This window comes from Lygodium microphyllum, chromosome 20 (genome assembly GCF_053477565.2).
Source record: "Lygodium microphyllum isolate KBCC chromosome 20, Lygodium_microphyllum_v1.1.10, whole genome shotgun sequence".
In the NCBI taxonomy this organism is placed as follows: domain Eukaryota; kingdom Viridiplantae; phylum Streptophyta; class Polypodiopsida; order Schizaeales; family Lygodiaceae; genus Lygodium; species Lygodium microphyllum.
The window spans coordinates 132,227,067-132,244,814 of record NC_141154.1 but is presented as its reverse complement, the minus strand read 5'-3'; the positions used below and the strand labels follow the sequence as shown (position 1 = coordinate 132,244,814).

General features: G+C 38.6%; 1 pseudogene; it reads left to right on the top strand.

The window, feature by feature from the left end:
• The first annotated feature begins 14,937 nt into the window (after positions 1-14,937).
• Positions 14,938-17,524, top strand: LOC148019408 (pentatricopeptide repeat-containing protein At4g33990 pseudogene; annotated as a pseudogene).
• The last annotated feature ends 224 nt before the right edge of the window (positions 17,525-17,748 follow it).

Genomic DNA, 17,748 nt, shown 5'->3' with positions numbered 1-17,748 from the left:
ATCTAGAATACCTTCGGCTAGTTCTAGTGGTCATAAAGTCAGTGTCTATAATAGCTTCTGGTTCAAGTATTTCAGTCTCTTCCTCTAATAAAGGTGGGTTTTCATAAACAGGGTGGACAGGTAATTGGCCTCTAAATGGTCTCAATAAACTAATGTGAAATGTATTGTGAATTTTCCAATGAGATGGTAATTCTAACTTGAATGCATTATCATTAATTTTATGAATGATTCTAAATGGTCCATAGAATCTAGGAGCTAATTTGACAACTGGATGTCTATCTACACTTTGCAGTCTACATTTTTCTATTCTCAGCCAAACATAATCATCAACTTTGAAATTCATGGCTTGTCTTTTCTTGTTGGCTTGTTTGGTATATGATTGCTGGGCTTTAGCAATCATATCTTTAACCTCATCAAAAATACTGTTATGCATACTAGCAATATTATCAGCACTCTGAATTCTATTAGACAAAGATGCAACAGGTGTAGATAATCTATATCCATAAATGACTTCAAACGGTACTTTCTTTGTAGATGTGTGCGGTGTATTGTTATATGCAAACTATAATAAATGCAAATGAGTGTCCCATGTCTGAGGTTTAGAGATAGTATATGCACGTAAAAGATCTAGAATGATGCTATTTGTGGCTTCTGTTTGTCCATTAGTTTCTGGATGAAATGCAGATGAGAAATCAATCTTTGTGCCTAGATTAGCAAACAAGGTAATCCAAAAATTGTTACAAAATCTAGAATCACGATCTGAAATGATAACTTTGGGCAATCCATGGTTAGTAAAACAGTTTTCAAAAATAATTGTGCTGCTTGTGATGCTGTTAAATTTTTCTTACATGGAATGAAATATGCTTGCTTACTAAATCTATCTATAACTGTCCAAATCATATCATGGTTAGATTTAGTATTTGGTAAACCAGTAATGAAATCCATAGAAATTTGTTCCCAAGGTTTAGATGGAATAGACAAAGGCATGAGTAACCCATATTGTTTACCATGATGTCTCTTAACTCTTTGACAAATCAAACATTCAGAAACGAAGTTAGATACATCTGCATCCATATGCGGCCAATAAAAATCTTCAGTTAACATACGTAATGTAGATATGATACCTCTATGACCTTGATATGTATGACAATGAATTTCATTCAAAACAAAAGATCGGAATGGAATAGTAACACACAGTCTCTTTTCATAAAACATAAATCCATCATTATATGACAATGAATCAACAGGAATGAAATTATTTTGAACTAATTTATTCCAATCAGAATGAAAAGTAATATCCTGGTGATATGTATCTTTCATAGCAATCAAAGAATCAAAAGATATGACAGAAATATTATGAATTGCAGGTCTTCTACTCAATGCATCAGCAACTACATTTTCTTTTCCAGGTTGGTATTGAATGATAGGATGAAAACTTTGAATAAAGGAAGCCCATTTGATATGACGGTCAGAGATTTGAGGTTAGCTAAGTAAATGTCTAATACTTTGCTGGTCGATCTTTATCATGAATTCTGAACCCATTAAGTAGTGTTTCCACTGTCTTAATGCTTGTACAACTGCTAATAGTTCTTTGTCATATGTGGAATATTTCAGCTCAGAGGGTTTCAGCTTACAACTAGAATATGCTATTGGATGATTGTCTTGCATTAGTACGGCTCCTATTCCTGATCCACTAGCATCGGTTACAACTAGAAAGAATGGTCTATTAAAGTCAGGCAACTGTAGAACAGGGGCATTGGTTAATGCATGTTTCAGTAAGTCAAAGGATTTTTGTTGATTTTCGGTCCATTGATAAACAATTCCTTTCTTGAGAAGTTTGGTTAATGGTAAAGCAAGTAATGAAAAATTACGTACAAACTTCCTATAGAAACTAGCAAGACCAAGGAATGAGCGTAACTCATGCACGTTTTTAGGAACATGCCAATTCAATATTGCATCAATTTTCTTAGGATCAACTTTAATTCCTTCAGATGATACAATATGACCTAAATACTCAATATCTGCCTTAAAGAATTCACTCTTTTCAGGACTTGCAAACAGTTGATTTTCTTTCAATAACTGAAAAACTAATGACAAATGCTCATAATGTTCTTTCTCATTTTGACTAAACACCAAAATATCATCAAAGAAAACAATCACACAGTACTGATATTTCAGAAAGATACAGTTCATCATTCTACTAAAGGTAGCAGGTGCATTAGTCAATCCGAATGGCATGACTAAGAATTCGTAATGGCCAAACTGTGTTCTGAATGTAGTCTTAAATATGTCAGATTTATCTAGCCTCACCTGATGATAACCAAACTTAAGGTCAATTTTACTAAATATAGAAGATCCTTGTAGTTTGTCCATAAGGTCATCAACTCTAGGTATAGGATACCTATTCTTTACAGTGATCTTATTTAAAGCTCGGTAGTCAATACACATACAATAGGTATTATTCTTTTTCTTGACTAAAAGTACAGGTGCACCGAATAGAGAACTGCTAGGTCGAATTAAACCTCTATTTAGTAATTCCTCAACTTGACTCTGGATTTCTTTTTGCTCTATTTGGTTGTGCCTATATGGTGCTTTGCAAGGTGGTTGTGTGCCAGGGATCAAATCAATTTTATGGTCTTCTGGATGTGAAGGAGGTAAACCTGGTGGTAGGTCTTCTGCAAAACAGTCCTTAAAATATGCAAGAAATTCCTTATGCCTAGGGTGCATATGATTTTCCTTTGCTTGCAATTCATTCACCCAAATGAGATATGATTTACTACTCTTGCGTAATGCACGTTTAGCTTGAGTATGCGAAAGCAGTGGAAAAACATTAGATGCATGCATACCATATAATGTAATAGATTTTCCTTGAAAATTAATATTCATTGAGTGTGTGAAATAGTCTATATCTGGGTTATGCTGGTGACGCCAAGGCATACCTAAAATAATGTCACTTGACTGTAATGGAACAACTAAGAAATTTCTTCTTTCAGTGTATGAACCAATTTGAATCTCTAAGTCTTGCACTTCCTATGTACCATTATACCTAGTGCCTAAAAATGCAGCTTTTATACGATAATGCGTAGGTACAGTCTGTAATTTCAATTCCTTTACCAATTTTGCTGAAATAAAATCATGAGTACTACCGTCATCATGCAAAATAGTCTTTTCCTTTCCATGCACCAAACATTTCATAGTCAATAATGAATGTGGAGTAGGCATACCTGGTAAACTGTCGGAAGTAGTAGTAGTGTCATCCTCATCTTCAGTGAAGTCAGGCATATCCTCATGCTCGTCTTCATCCATGGCTCCAAGATAGTTGATATGAGCTGGTGGCTTCTTTGAATGACAATTTGCTGCGAGATGTCCAGGCTGGTGACATTTATAGCATACTATTGGCTTGGCTTTGGTTACATTATTTGCAATGGCGGGAAGTCTAGGTACATTTGGATTTGCTTGTGGAATAGGCTTAGGATTTGGATTGACATTGGATGGTAATGCAGGTGATTTAGCCCAATTCTTGTGGAAAGATGATGAAGAGAAACGACCTGGATTAAATCTTCTAAAATTGGAATTGAATTGTTTAGATCCATAATTACCATTGGCTTGAAATTGCTATGGCCGTCTGTCTCTACCGCGTAACTTATCTTCAGTGTCGTGAGCTAGTGAGATGGCATCTTCAAGGGTAGTAGGCTTGAACATGTTCACTTCAGCGTAGTAATGCCCAAGAAGTCCAGACATATACTTCCGCTTATGTGTCGTCTCTGGTACGTCTTCAAGCATGCGTAGCTGTAGGAGTGCATTCCAAAAACGCTCTGTATACTGTGGTATAGGCTCACGATCCCGTTGTTGAAGTACATCCCATTGCTTGATAGCCTTCTCATGAAATTGCGGTGGTAGGAAATTCTGCATGAACTTCTTCTTGAAATCTTCCCAAGTAGCAGGACATTCTATGCTCTTGCATACTACAGTCCACCAAAGTGATGCTCTGTCTACCAAATGATTAGTAACACACTTGATTTTATCTTTTTCTGGATAAGTTTCCTCATGGAAATAGTCATCAAACTGACGAATGAATGATAACACAGTCTTTCCTTCTCGTATGCCATTGAAAGTGCGAAATTTGAAACTTCGTTTACTTATCTTTGATTCCTTGCGAATGGTTTGAGCTTCAAGAGTGGCGTCGATGGTACGTCAAATCAAATCTTCAGCTTGAGGTTCTTCTTTGTCGGTAGACGCTCTTTGTAATTTTGCCAATTGCGCTTGCAATGCTTGCCTAGCCCTTCGTTCTTCTTCCAATTGCATCATGATTAGGTCCAGCTTTTGTTCCATCGTAGGCTCAGGTAGGTCGTCTTCAGCCATAGGATCATCCATATGTGGTTCCGTCATCCTGTAAAACTCAAAAGACATTTCTCACTCAAAATCAGGTTAGCGGGATGAGCGTAGCTCAAATTCGGGGTTACAAGGCTATGTGTTTTTGGGTAATTCTTTCTCAATTTTCAAAAAATTTGCGATATTTCCTTCTTCGTATGCTGAAGATGCTTCAGCGAACCTGCGTATGGGTAGAATACCTTGCCACGAACAACTTTGCAGTTCGGAGTTTCTGCGCAGGAACAACCCTTCTAGGAGTTTTGAGCACTAGTCAGTTCTGACTCCAGTTGACTAGTCTGACTTGTAGAGTTGCAGACTTAGGTGACTTGTAGAGTTGCAGACTTGTAGAACTTAGCTGACTTAGTGAACTTGCAGGACTTGATCACGGTTGACTTGCAGAACTTGATTTCTGGAGTGCAGGACCTGGAGTTGCTGACTTGGAGAGTTAGGAGCTTTGAATTGCTTAGTGGATTAAGAAGCTTTTAGCTTCTTAATCCGTCGTTGATTTTTAGGACAAAAATATGTCCTTGACGGATTCGCGCCGCCCTGAACAGCCTCACACCGCGTTGATTTCGATTTGATTGATAGAAGCCTTCTTAAGCTTCTAATCCATCTGATTAAGTTTTAACTTGAAGCTTTGAAGCTTAATGAAAAAGAAAGTTACTCTTTTTGTCTGTTTATCCACGATTTTGGTGAAGAGATGAATGCGTGGTCCTCCGCCTGTACAGCCTGGTCCTTCGCGATCTGATAGTAGAAACATGGGTTCTTGATCGCCAGAAGTCTGCCTGTATCGACGGTTCGCGACGAGATTGACCGTAGAGCCCGATTGTTCCAGGAGCTCCGCCTTCGCACGAGATGGGTAGCAATTGGAAGCTCTTGATCTCAGCTTTGCTCTGATACCATTGGTACGCAGATCGGTCGCAGTATGCTCATGTAGTGAATCCCGGAAGGTCCCCAAGAACAATGAACTCTACCTTTTTGCACAAATTACAATGTAAAAAGCATGAACGACAAGAGCAAGAGACCAATTGGGTTCAATCTCCCCCCATGCCTTGTGCGAGCGCTTCACAAAGCATGTATTTTTATGTATATTTCCATCTTCATGCTCAATAATAGCCCAATTTACAAAAATATGGCAAGCTTTTAGCTTTTGAGATTGCTTTTACAAAAATAGGAAATAAAGCTAATGGACGGTGCCCATAGAGTCTAGCATGCCCAACATAATGTCCCAAATAGAAATAACATATCCGTGCGCATAGGCGCATACAAAATAATAATAAATAATCAATACCTCAATAGACATGACAAAATATAAGCATGGCGCCTATCAAAATATAATCCATAGGTAATACTCGCTAGACTCCAATGCTTTCCTCCACCACTGCTGCTATCTCTACACATCAACTGAAGCATTCACAATCATTAGTAAAATAATACAATTAAACCGACAAAAGTGAATACCTAGTAGTCTTCAGCTACATAAATAAATCAACTGGTTAGAAATAAATCCTAACCTTAATTTATTACGAGTGCGCACTCTAAACTCATAAACGTTTATTAATTTAATATGCATTTTGCGGAATCACCCGCTATGGAATCACCCATGTACACACTAAATTAATAAAACGCCCGAAAAGGACAGGCGTCCCCATCAACTTCTCGCACAAAGAATCCACTTTGTGTATGAGCCCCGGTCATCTAAGTTTACGGAATCCACCATAAAACCTCACGGAATCGACCGTGGAATATGCCTCCTGGCATCAAATATTCCTTGACAGACTAGGGGAGATTCATAATATGGTCGAACAAACAAACTAGACTACCTTTTTGGGCTATAAAAGGAAAACCCCCCAAAATCTATAGTCAAATCTATCTTTCACCCAATCAGAGTTCTTTTAGCTAGCCTTAAGCTCTTTACCTATCATTTATATGAATCACCATGTAAGCTTTGCAATGGAAAAACATGAGTGGACATCAATTTATTTAGAATTAAATAAGTTTCTATGAGTTATGCTAGTAGCAACTTGAGGCATGATGTATTGAGTTGTGGGGTGTGGAAGTTATTAGAGACTCCTATTTTGGGGTTTGGGGATTGTGAAAGTAGCCATTAGCTAGGGGTCGAAGGGGGGGTAGCAAGAAGGGGGGGGGGGGGGGAGGGGGGGATTTCATAGGGGGTAGCTCCTAGCCTGCTGATGATTAAGAGAATATTCCTTGGCTAACTAGGAATAGTTCATAATATGGTCGAGTAGGCCCCCCATTCTAAGAATAAAGTCTATTTTCCCCACATACCTCATGATTACATGGACATCCAAATACATGGGGACCAAATTGTTAAGAGTGCATGTGATTGAGTGCATCCTTTAAGAAAGCCATTTGAACATGATATTCACAGTAGCATGTATATATATCCTTCACTTGATAATTTAAAAAAGGATTATGTGACTTTAAAGAATGCAAATGAATTTTGCATTTTGGATGGAGTACTTTGAATTTGCGAAATAATTCAATTTGCAAATGAAACACCAAATAAATATGGTGATTGCAAGATAACAACCCCCTATACATGAAAGCTATCAGTCATACATGTATGCTAGCTAATAGTCATACTAGTGCTAGCCAATTAATGCAATTGCTAGCATACATGAGACTATGGTGACTACTATAACTAGCACACATGATTGTTAACTAGCATATAATGTGTTACACTTATATGAATGCATGTTGTCTAGCAAACAAATGATTATGGTGGATTGTTAACTGGCATACAATAGATTTGGTTACTATTAACTTACACAGGTATGTTAAATAGCATATATTATTCTAGCAAATACATGTACACTAGTGACACTTCTATAGATGCATGTTAAGTAGCATATAGATGATTGTTGTGATTACTAACACACATGATGGATTGTCAACCAGTAGACTAGCAAACACATGTATTCTAGTCAACACTTATATGAATACATGTTAATTACTATACAAATGACTGTGGTGACCAATAACATCCACACAATTGATTATGGTGACTATTAACAAGCATACAAGGTTGTTAACTAGCAGACTAGCTTAGTCATGTATGCTAGTTAGCAACCTGCTAGTTAATAGTCGTGCATGCTAGTTAGCAATGACCAATTATTTGTATGCTAACTAGTAGTCACCATAATCAATTGTATGCACATGGCCAATCACCACAATCATTTGTATGCTAGTTAACACATATGTGCTTCTTAACACTAACCTATATGCTAGTTAATAGTAAAATATGTGCCAGGTACTTCATACATGTATGCTAGTCAACTCTAACCTAAACGCTAGTCAAATACTAATATGAATGCACTAACCTATATGCTAGCTAGATAACACTTGTACGCTAGTTAAGAATCACCTATATGCTTTTTAGTTTAGATGTGTGTGATAATTAACATTAACCTATAGCTACTTAGTTAGCACTTGACCATGCTAGTCAACTCTACCATGAATTGTTGCTAGGAATATTGATAGATGTTGAGGAAGTAGCATGCGAGGTATTAGAGCAACATAAAAAAAAGCTAAGTATATTGAAGTATAGTGTGAAGCTAAGAGAACCGAGTGTAATTAATACACATGAGGTTCATCAAGTAGATGGACCAAATGTCTAAGATAACTTTTCTTTCCTAATATTTTCCTACATACATCCTTCTTATTAAGAGAAAAAAGTGACTCTGTCTCCCATAATATAAACCATTTATTTAACTTCTTCAATTATTGTACAACTTCATGGTTACTTCCTACATCTTACCAATGAGAATAAGCCATTTCTATCACCTTTATTAACTAAGACATAGGACCTTGCCTAGTACAAGGATTGCTTGGAAACTTGTAGAATCCTTGCCACCTTATGAATGGGCATTGCTTCATTTGAGTTCACCAACATGGTCAATGCACTATTGTTTAGGAATAACTCTTTATTGTTTGTTGGCCATTTCACAATGGCCAATGTATTGTGCACATTGGCCACTAGTGATACTGCCATTTGTTACTCCTCTCTAGATGAATGATATTGTGATCCTACCACTATAGTAGGATGTTGTAGAAGTTAGTCAAATATTTCACACCTTAATTCCCTTCCCATGCCTTTAGTCTTATTAATGATGAAATTTATTGATTCAAGAATGGTTTTTTGTTTGTTGGATTCATCATTCTCCTCCAAATGAGCCTAGCTAGACTTGCATTTTTCATGATATTGTCTCTTTTTAGCCCTCATATTTCCTGATGGCGGCACCTAATTGCAGTTCTTTCTCCCAATAGGCCTGATTTGGTGGAGTTCCATGTCTTTGAAATCCATTGACCTGAGGTGATTGAAGGAAAAGTGCTTGAAATGATGGATTTTTGTGTCTCTAAAAACCATTGATGGTAGGTGATAGAAGTTGAAGTGCACAATCCATTGGATTTTCATGTCCTTGAAATCTATGGATAGCTAAAGCAAAATTCCATGATATAAAGATACATATGCCTTTAAAATCTTACAATTTACACAATATAAGTGAAAATATAACGTGCTTCAAAGGCATGTCCTATCTGTGAAATATTGCAATTTAGTGGAAACATAACATTAGTCTGGCATATGTTAGCTTGTCTACTAGCATTACATTCAGCCTAAAATAACAATACCTCTTTTATCAATATTATAATGCACCTTTGTTCTCACAATCACGAGAGAGAGAGAGAGAGAGAGAGAGAGAGAGAGAGAGAGAGAGAGAGAGAGAGAGAGAGAGAGAGAGAGAGAGAGAGAGAGAGAGAGAGAGAGAGAGAGCACGTGAGTGCATGCACCCACGTACTACTAAGAGACGTGATTGAGAATAACAATGGAAGAGAGTGTTGCAAGTTTCTGTGCCGATACAAATAGACATAAATTGATCTTTCACACACACACACACACACACACACACACACACACACACACACACACACACACACACACACACACACACACACACACACACACACACACACACACACACACACACACACACACACACACACACACACACACACACACACACACACACACACACACACACACACACACACACACACACACACACACACACACACACACACACACACACACACACACACACACACACACACACACACCTGCATGCATGCACACGCACGCGCACGTGCACGCACACATGCACACGCGTGCACGTACACACACGCACGAGCACGCGTCGCACACACACACGCACGCACGCACGCACACGCACACACACACACACACACACACACACACACACACACACACACACACATGCATAGTGTCTACTACTAAGAGATGTGGCTGAGAGAAAGAATGAAACAAAATGTTGCAAGTTTCTATTTCCTCTACAAATAGATGCAGTTTGCTCCTCGATTGCATGAGAGAGGGAGAGAGAGAGGGAGAAAGGGAAGAGACGTGGGAGGGAGACCCATATCTGAAACATTTTTAACTAAATATGCCTTCAAGTAAAGACATGGTGAATAAAACATATTTTCAAAAGGAACATTTGGTCAAACAAAGAAAATGCTAATAACATTTGCTACATAGCAATGTTTAGGGACATGCTATTTGGTAAAGGTTAACTTGCTTACACCCTCTAGTGGGGCTGATTTGCATCATCATGAATATCATGATTCTCATTGCTTAGATCATCACACTAGAGAGTTATCAGATCTTAGATTAATAGAGATATATTTATAGTAGCTTTCTCCACCAAACTCCCCATATTTTAGCACAAGGATGGCTTCAAACATGATGGAGTACTCCAATGGATGTTGGGAGCCATGAAATCGTTGAAGGGAGAGCTTTTATAATCATGGGGAAGTTGCGCCCCTTTAAGAACATATAAATTTATGGCTTGAAACCCTAGAGAGGCGATTGAAAAATCCTAATGACAGTGCATTTAGTAGGAAGGCTTCTTTTAAATTATATCAATACACACAAAAATGATGTGAAGAGAACTACCTTGCAACATCATTACTTTGTGGATTTGAACTCACTTACTCAAAGCGACATATACTTATTAATCATTTGCATGCTGTAGTCAAGAAGTGGTGCAGCCCAATGCATATGCTTCATGGATGCAATGCTATTGGTGCAATCCAATGTCAAATTTTTTTTTAAAAAAAAGACAATCAACCTAAACTTGAATTTCAAGACAAAAGGCACAATTGTGACGATGTTGTTCGTGTATTCAAGGAACATGCCATCATGAAATAGATTTAAGCTCTGGAGTGTAATGACTCTGATGCCCAAAATGGAAACTAAAGAGCTTGAGTTTTTTTAAACTTTTTAAAAGGGTTTTGAGTTTGACTAATCTTTCATCCTTCCATACATTAACATACGATTATTCATAACAAGTAAGATGCATTAACAAGTCTCAATAATGCCTCACAATATGTTCACTCAAGAAGAGTTTGAGTTTTGTGTTTTATATTTTGCAACTTTGTATCCTTTGTTGAGTTCTTTGTATTTTTGACTTTTACTTTTATGCTTTCTCCTAATTTAACAAATTTACTCTTTTCAATATCAATCGAACCAAATGGTTCCTTCTAATTTGATCTTTCGAAACTAATTGCATGTGCTTTGATGTATGCAAGTTGTGAGCACGTACAATCGATTCTCCATCGATTCAATCCATATTTAGGTGGACAAGCCTCCTATTTTGCCACATGGTAGGATTATAAGAATCTCAATGATTGAATTGTCCTTAAATCGGAAAATGGAATCAAAATGTTCGGCTAGACACACAACAATTGAAACATTGGATGGGTATCTATTGTTTCAGGAGCTTCAACTCACCTTGAACATCTATCTCTTACCTATACATCTCGACACTCCACTCTAACTAGCCATGCATCCTTATCTCTAACCTTAGAAAATAAGAATGGAAGACAAGCTTCAAGTGTAGTGAACTCCCGGGGAATTCATTATATGTATACCCTCTATATTACGTGTGTTCAAGGCCTATTTATAAATATCCTTATGTGTGAATTTTCCTTTAATAAAACATAACTCTTTTCTATTTAATCTGTAAGTAACCCTTTATATGGGACCCTTCTATATGTAAAAAATGTGCAAAAATGATATTTTTAAAATCCCTTATGTTGAACCCACGTGATACATATGTATATTTATGATTGATCTCCTCGGGAGTGAACTCACCTATCTTGCCTTGAAACCTTGGTGATGGTTCTATGATCCAAGTGCTATGATCCAATGTCCTTGATCCTTTGTATCCACCACCAAATACATCACATCAAGAGAAGAATATAGAAAAGAAGAAGGAGAAGAGCTCCAACTCACTAGATTCCTCACTCTCTTACAATCTCACAATTGCATATACAATCTCAAACTCAAGCCTCTTACCAAGAATGGGAAGAATAAGAAGAAAAGCAAGAAGATGGTGAAGATTTTCACTATCCCCAATCCCCCACTCAAGCATAAACTTTCCCTCACTCTCTCCCTTACTCTCAATAATGATAACACAAGATGATAGAATAGAAGTGAATGATTACTCAAATTTTGTGTTGATAGAGTCTTAGGAACATGGAGGCATGAAGATGGGTCCAATAGCATGAATTCAATAGCATGGACGCATCTAGCTAGATGATTACAACTGAGAGCTTCCACCCTTATAGACCAAAATTAGGGTTAGGTTTAGGCCCCAATGAAATAGAGTTCTCACCCCACTTTGCACTTCCCTGTTACATGTATTAAGGTGCTCCACCCACTTTGATGTGGGCTCTTGACTAATCCTCTCTTTATTCATACTTCTACCTTGGTCTAATTGAGACCATTCTAATCACATTTTCCTAGGCTTGACCCACACAATAATTGTAGATGTGCCAAATACAATTGCAAAAAATAATATAATATGCACGAGAGTGAGACTGGCTCTCACAAAATAATTCAATGATAAATATAATGTATCCATGAAGTAGTGCAAGTGCCTAAATTTTAATACATTGAAGCTCCAAAGGGTAATACATCTCTAGAAAATAAATCTAATGCTTGCACTTTGACTTACTCTAAATACCTTTGTCTTTGCATTCTTATTAACCGTTAATAAGCATTCTTACCATTGCATCGATGAACACAAAAACTTTGAGCATGCAAACATTTATTGTAAGATGCACACACAAAAATCTAAAGAGGTTATTACAAGCACATACATTTCCTTTTAACCATTGAATAATGCTACAAGCAAAATGTACACACTTTTGTCCCATCCCAAAGCATTTTACATCAAGGTGTCACATTAAGCAATTAATCAATGCCATAATAGTTATTTAATGATTGTAAGCTACACATTATAAATCAACACCGAGTGTAATATTTTACTACCTTACGTGAATAGAATTAGAGCCGATCTAGTATGCAAACAAGATGATAGACTTACCAAGAACAAGCTCCTCCAAATAATAATGTATACTTGCCATGAGTTATGTATATATATCTGACAGAGGCTAACATCCATTATTTTATGAATAAGGATCATAAACACAACAGGCCAAGACACTTTGCTAACTAATTGAAAAAAGCATTAACGAATCTATCAATGATTCAAGATTGTCCCATTACAAGGGTACTGATATAATTAATGATGGTAAAGTTATTCTTAAAAGGTAAATTGATTTCTATTATAAAAAAAATTAATCATTGAAAGAGGATGAGAGGAACAAAATTTCTTTGTAAGTATGCTTAAAGGAATCTCACTCTCAAGTTAAGGGTAAATATGATGAAGAAGCTATATTGCCTTCGGATAAATGTATGCATTATGCAAGTTTAGAATCAATGAAACACAAAAACCATGGCTATCAATGAAGCTTCACATTGAAATATGAAGGGCCATTGTAATACACTTTTGATCTAAACATTTATAGCCCCACAAACCATGACAACATTTATAATACCATGTTAAAGTCAAACATAACATTAAATGGTAGGCCTCTAAATAAATATTAAGGGCCATTATTGCAAGATGTGTTCCACCCAAGCTGATATACAAACTATGTTTATGATTGGTAATACCATTTATGCGCTCAATGATTATTGTCATCACTTTTTCAATAAAGCATCAATTATTGTAAGCTATGTAGCATAAATAAGCAAAAAAGGAGAATAAACAAGATGCAAACAAAGCAATAGAGATTATAGAAAAATCTTGCATGCTTGTAGCTAAGTGAAACAAGAACCACATAAATCCTGCCTTTAGTGTCACGACTTGCAATATCCATTGAATGGAAAATCAATGATTCATGTGTGCACAAAATATGCTCTCTTGTGAGCAAAATGCATGTACAATTCTTGCATGCAAAATGCACGAAAAAATTTCTATTTTGATCAAGGACCTTGGATACAAAAATAGAACTTGCATGTTGTCATGTGATCACGAATTCAATTGAGGAAAGCAATGGAAAGGTACATCTACACTAATATTTCACCTCTATGTATACAAGGCACCAATGACCTGTTTGCATGAAGTGTTAAGCCAATTAGATAATTTACCAGTGACTTTTTGCCAAGTGTCCAACATGTTAAGAAATCATGAAGTCTTTTATGTGCCTTGAACCCTCAAGGAATAATATAATTTCTTTTCTTCTTTATCACAAGTTTGGAATTTGTTTCTCCTTGTCCCTTCTTATGTAAGTCCTAGTGACTTTTGGCCATGCACAGAAAATCCCCTCAACAGAGAGAGAGAGAGAGAGAGAGAGAGAGAGAGAGAGAGAGAGAGAGAGAGAGAGAGAGAGAGAGAGAGAGAGAGAGAGAGAGAGAGAGAGAGAGAGAGAGAGAGAGAGAGAGAGAGAGAGAGAGAGAGAGAGATGGATTAAGAGACAAATGGTGCAAAATGCAGTGGTGGGTGCACACACACACACACACACACACACACTCTCTCTCTCTCTCTCTCTCTCCACATCACGTATATGATTAGTGAACCCATGCACATGATTTAGGTCTACGCCATTTCCCCTTTGATTTCAATAGGTCAACCACAAAAGAATTTCCCCTTTACTTTGGATAGGTTGACACAACAAAATCTCCCCACTGATTTAATGGAGAGTAGATTCGTAACCCAACACAAACTCTATATTCACAGAGAATGGAAACATTGTATAGGCGTGTCCATGCATGCACATAGAGAAGAAGCTAAGCATACCTAGGTGACCTAATGGAGAAGGCGCGGCGCAAAGGACTGCTTCTAGTAGGAATCTCCAACATAGCTACGGAGGCGCAGTAGGGTGGTGGTGGCACATGGCAGGAAGGTGAGATCTACCACAACAAAAGTAGTGGAGTGATGAGTTTTAGCACGTGGAAGAGTAGTTGACTAGTAGGTAGACATTTAGCCATGTAAGAACTGGGCTAACCCTCACTTTGCGGTGCATAATTTCGGGAGCGCCCCCTAATGCTGCTAGTTTTGGTGTCGCCACCCTAAGTGTTGGTGGGGGGATTGGGGGTCCACTTCACCCACTCCCTTGGTGAGAGTCTAATCAACCCAATAAAACCTTCACCCACTCCCTTGGCGAGAGTCTAATCAACCCAATAAAACCTTCACCCACTCCCTTGGTGAGAGTCTAATCAACCCAGTAAAACCTTCTGCCAAAAACTGCCACACACAAGCAAAACAATCATCTGAGTCGCAGCAGCTCACGATGCTCCCTAAACCTCTCGAACTCCCGAGACCAATACAAAATACTCACAGCTCGAGTCGATGCTTGTCGAGCGCAGTCCTCCTTGGGATTCCGAGAAGAGCTTGCAAGAAGAGAATCGCATTCACAGCCGAGATCGACAGGAGAAAGAGATGGAGAGTTGTGTGAGACAGCGAAGCTACAGCAAATCCGTCACAAAGCGCCAGAAGAAGAGGAAGAAGTGCCTGTCGCCAGCAACAGCAACAGGAACCCTAATCTTCTCCGTCAGCATCATCACAATGGGGATATTGCTCTCGTGGCCTTGCTCAAGGGTTGCACTAAGCGGAAGGATCTCTCCAAAGCCAGCAGATTGCATGCTGAGATCCTCCAAAAGGGGTTGCTTGAGAAGAGCTCTTATGTGGGCAATACGCTAGTCAATATGTATGCCGTATCTGGTATGCTCTTGAAAGCGCAGGAGGTGTTCGACCAGCTTCCGGCTCGGGACACTGTCTCCTGGAGTGTGCTTATCAAAGGATATGCGTGGCATGGGCATGGCAAAGATGCACTTCATTGTTTCGACCAGATGCGTTTTGAGGGGGTCTCTCCAAATGCAATCACCTTTGTTTGCATCTTGAAAGCCTGTGGCAGCATAGGAGCAGCTGTCAAGGGCAAAGCTATACATGCTATGATTATCGAAAAGAAGCTGCAGAACAATATGTTCGTTGGCAGTGCGTTGGTTGATATGTATGTCAGATGTGGTGTGCTTGCAATTGCTCGGGAAGTGTTTGATCAGCTTCCAGTTCGGGATGTGGTCCTGTGGAATGTGATGATTGGAGGATATGCACAGAATGGGCATGGTGAAGAAGCACTGATCTGCTATAAGCAGATGCAACATGAGTGCCTATCTCCAGATGCAGTCACCTTTGTTTTCCTCTTGAAAGCATGTGGCATTACAGGGGCAGCAGCCCAGGGCAGAGATATACATGCTGATATAGATAAATCAGGGCTGTTGGAAAAAGATATTTTTGTTGGTAGTGCGTTAGTGGATATGTATGCCAAATGTGGTATGCTTGCAAAAGCCCAAGAAGTGTTTGATCAGCTTCCAGATTGGGATGTGGCCTCCTGGAATGCACTAATTGCTGGATATGCACAACATGGACGTGGTGTGAAAGCATTGGACTGCTTTGAACGGATGCAGTGTGAGGGCTTCTGTCCAAACACAGTCACCTTCACTTCTCTCTTGAAAGCCTGTGGCAGCATAGGAGCAGCTGCCCAGGGCAAAAAGCTACATGCTGAGATTGTTAGAGACAGGTTGTTGGGCAAAGACGTTGTCCTTGGCAATGCATTGGTGCATATGTATGCCAAATGTGGGGAGCTTCAATTAGCTCAAGAAGTATTTGATAAACTTCCAGTTCAGGATGTGGTCTCCTGGAATGTACTTATGGCAGGGTATGCCCAACATGGGCATGGTGAGGAAGCACTGAATTGCTTTGAACAGATGCAATGGAAGGGCTTTTCTCCAAATGTTGTCACGTTCATTTCCATTTTGAAAGCCTGTGGCTCCATAGGAGCAGCTACAAAGGGCAAAATTGTACATGCTGAGATAAACAAAGAAGGGTTACTGGAGAAAAGTGTACTTGTTGCCTCCGCACTGGTTGACATGTATGCCAAATGTGGCATGCTAGAAATAGCTCAAGAAGTGTTCGATGAGCTTCCTAATCGGGATATAGTTGTATGGAATGTGCTAATTGCTGGCTATGCCCAGTTTGGAAAGCATGAGATTGTTTTTGAGTCATTCAACAACATGATACGAGAAGGCATAATGCCGGATCTGATTACATTCACTCTTGTTCTTAATGTATGCAGTCATGCAGGTCTCATTGATATGGGCCAAATATGCCTTAGGACTATGAACACAAGTTATGATATCATCCCAACTTTTGAGCACCATAACTGCATGGTTGATCTTTATGGTCGTGCAGGTCACTTCAACAAGGCAATAGCAGTGATCAAGAAGATGCCATATTCCGTTAGTCTTCCTGCATGGAATGCTTTGTTGGGTGCTTGTCAAAAGTGGGGAAATGTGAAGCTTGGAAGAGTGGCCTTTGAACACGCAATAGAAATGGACAAAAAGGATGCTGCAACTTACATCTGTATGATGAACATTTATGGAGGTGCTGGCATGCTGGATGATGCTTACAGCATTGAAGTGTTGAGACAAAACAATGAAGCATAAAAGATGCCAGTGTGTCCCGACTGATATGACTGTGGATGTCACTTTCTTTTCCATGGGGTCATAGTGGCTGTGTGCTCATTTTGGGATAAGAGCCATTCACAAGAAAGACTATTGATGCAGTTGGTACTGGTTGTAATATATCACAGGAAGGTTGTTCTCCAGCTTGCGTGATCTATCACTGTCTGATAAGTTTAAGGACTTGAAGTAAGGTGTGCTTTGTAAAGGATTCAGCCATTGTAAGAAAAACAGAGAATCATTCACAAACCACTATTTCCGTGTTTGGCTCAAATCAAGGTGGGCTTTCTTCATATGCTTTTCTTTGTATTGTTCTTCACCTTGAGAAACATAATGGTTAGCACAGATGTCTTGAATTTAAGGGTAAGCAAAGTGCAGACGTTTCTTTGTTGTAGAATATTTTTGCATGTTGCCTAAGTGAGACTAGTGGTAGGATGCAAAAGGCAATGTTTCTAGGAAAAGACCAGAATCAC